The sequence below is a fragment of the Meles meles genome, chromosome 8 (genome assembly GCF_922984935.1).
Source record: "Meles meles chromosome 8, mMelMel3.1 paternal haplotype, whole genome shotgun sequence".
In the NCBI taxonomy this organism is placed as follows: domain Eukaryota; kingdom Metazoa; phylum Chordata; class Mammalia; order Carnivora; family Mustelidae; genus Meles; species Meles meles.
This window is the reverse complement of record NC_060073.1, coordinates 104,376,318-104,379,505: the sequence shown is the minus strand read 5'-3', so window position 1 is coordinate 104,379,505 and position 3,188 is coordinate 104,376,318.

Sequence of the window (3,188 nt, the reverse complement as noted above, 5' to 3'; positions counted from 1 at the left end):
AGGGCTGCAGTGGGAATGAAGGAGGTCGGTACATGAGGAGATGTTTTGTGCCGTCTGCGGGGCTGTCCAAATGCTAACACCTCCTGCCCCTGTTTCTACTGGACATGTCCCGGGTACTCAGCTGTGTTACGAGGACCACTTGGTATATTTTAACTCATAAGATGGTTTCCCTAAGAAGGAAGGTCAAGGTGATTCTAAAGCCTCCCGTCAGAAAGGTCCCAGGGCGTGGTCTCAGTGATGGGGTATCTGTGGTCTTGGAGCACCTGCCTGATCGCTGCTGGCTCCTTCACTTGTGACAAAGGACAGGGAAGGGACAGGATATGAAGACTTGGGGAGGGCGAACCCCCAGACTCTGGGTCCCTGACCATTCCCCGGGTGGGGATAGAGCCAGACTGGCACAGCGGTCTCAGCCCTGCCCCCATGTCCACCTCTGTTAATCGGGACAGAGAATTTGGCTCTCCTGCCTAGCCTGGCTGCCCCCGACCTGCCTTTCTTACTGCCACAGCACCCAGCTTCATCTCTTCATAACCTGGACTGACCTTTGCTTAGCATTTTCTTTTCAATGAGCTCTCCCATTGATGTCCACTTTGTCTTCCACAAAAACCCTACATGGTAGGCATATTATTTACTGCCTCTATAAATGAAGATACTGAGGTTCAGGGAGGCAAAAAGACCTGCCCAGAGCGAGTGTCCCAGCTGGGATGAGGCCCGGGTCTATCACTTCCAGGGCTCTATCATACCAAATGGCCTTTCTTCACCTGCCTCAGTTGTATCCACGGACCTGTCTTCTCCTGGTCTCTTCCGTGCCCGTGTGGCTCTTTCACAGCAGACCCACAGGCCTGGGAGAGTCCCCGTCTCCACTCTCGTGCTGGTGCCGGGGCAGGCCTTCACGGGGAAACCTACCAGGACAGTGGGGCTGGACCCCCCTTGGCTGGTCCTGAACCCTGGGTCCGGGAGTAGAGATGGCTAGGGAAGGCGCCGCTGTGGGGGCCAGGGAGGAGATGTCAGACTCAGTTACCGTGACATGGAACATTTCTGCTGCCATGGGGCCCTGGTGTCATTCTGCATTAGATGGCATTCAAGGCCCACTCCCTCCAGCCAAGAGCTCAGCTGTCCGCCCCTCTCTCCCTTCCTCCCGCTGGTTGCCACAGTTGGTGTCCCTCCTGACCCCTGGGGATACAGTTCGGGCCTCCGGGGTGCCCAGCCTTTGGGAGGTGCCACTTCCTAGGAACCGAGGGTTTGACTGGGTGAAGGAAGACTTGACCCCTTCACACATCTGTCTGGCGTTCCCAGGGGGCCAGGCTCCTATTTCCTGGTTTGGTGGGGAGAGTCCAGGTTTTGAGGACCCATTAGTCCCTCCCTGTAAGCTCAGCCCAGAGGCGATGCCCAACAGAAGCCTGGATACAGGGTAGACTGCAATGGGGAAGGAACTCAGACTTTGCCCTGTTAGTCCTAGAGGGACTCCTAGCGGGTCCCTGTGCATCAGCGTGGTTTCCCTTCTCCTTGGCTCGGCTCCAGCTTTGTCTCAGCAACTTCCCCCCGTTTCCCTCTGTCCAGCATGAGGTTGAGGATGACAAGGCTGGGCCACAGAGGGGTGGCAGAGAGGACATAGAGCCACACCCCTGAGGAAGAAAGTGGTTTTGGGGGCACCTGGCTCTGTGGGGTACCCAGAATGAGGAGCGAAGGGGGGGCAGAGAGCATGAGCTGGGTGCATGAGCCCCAGGGTGCAGGGCTTGGCCGCATGCCCTACTCTTTCCCAAGGTCTTCCTAACTATGCTCCCAGGTCTGGCCTGAGCCTCCCTTTTCAGTTCTGCTAGGCCAGGCCTCATCATTGCTTATCCAGACTCTAGTCTGCTCTGTCTGCCTACAGCTTTGACCTCCTCCCCCACCCTACATCGCCTCCACCAGGCTAATGCTGACCGTGTCTCCTCCCTGCTCCTGATCCTTCCATAACTCCCCAGAGCTAACTTCTGAGCACGATCCCTATGGTCCATCCATGGGTCAGCCCTGATTTGCCCTGCTCCCTCTTCTGAGGCTGCGCTCTGGTGGTGGGAACCAGCGCAAACCCAGACACACCATGTTCACTCCCATCTTGGACCTCGGCGTGTGCTGACCCTCCGCCATGTTAGACTGTTACCCAACGTCATCACCTAGAAAGATGCTACTTGTCCCTTGTGTCCCCTCTCAAGATCCACTTCCACTACGAGGTCTCCCTTGGCCTCTTCTTCCATGGAAATGCCACCCAGTGGGGCACACATCTTCATTTAACTATGATCTGCTTTTATTTTGGTTCTTCATTGATGTTTCTCCCTGACTCTTGACAGCGAGTAACTGAGGGTTGAGACAATGTCTTAATTACCTCGAGACCCTTGACAATAGCTCTGTGTTTGACCTACATTGCTGATATTTAATAAACGGAAAATCCACCCAAAAAAAAAGTGTTTGGGAAAAATGCATGAATTAGTAAACGAATCAATGGACTCCAGGAGTCCTCCCTGCTCCCTGTTCCTTCCACAATGTCCCTCACACCTCCCTGGGGGACAGGGGGAGACAGGGCTCTGAGCCCCTAGTGCGCTACCCAAATTTCTGGCATGGGAAGCTGAATTCTGCTTCAGAACCCTGCACACGAAGCCCAGCCGAGGAGCTGCTTTTGCCATGGCAGTGTCGACCTTGGCCAGTTCCAAACTAGGTCAGAGCCTGCTGACGGCCGCCAGGAGTCGGCCAGCACCGACTGCCCGTGTCCTGGCCACGTGGTTGCAGCTTCTGGGTAGGGAGAGCAGGCAGGGATGCTGCTGAAGAAGGGTGGGAGCTTGGGGTCTGCTGGGGCTTGGGAGGGGTGAAGGTCTGCCACCGAGGCTAGGGCAGGTTGAAATGTTTCCCTTGCTCCACACTCATGAATTAGTGAAATCACCAGTTATTTATTTATGTATTTATTTATTCAACAAACATTTACTGTACACCTGCCTTGTGCTAGGTACAGTACTAGGGGTTGGGGTGAGAGGAAGAGGTCTTTGTCCTGAGAGGGGAGGCAGACATTCCCAACCACAGGACGATGAGCTGGAGTGACACTGAGTTTGTAGTGGACAGCCTGGGCTGGCCGGGGGAGACAAAAGAGGGGGGTCTGCGGAGATCAGAGAGCCACCGTGTCCCAGAGGCCAGTGGCTGGCAGGGATGCAAGAGCCAGACTC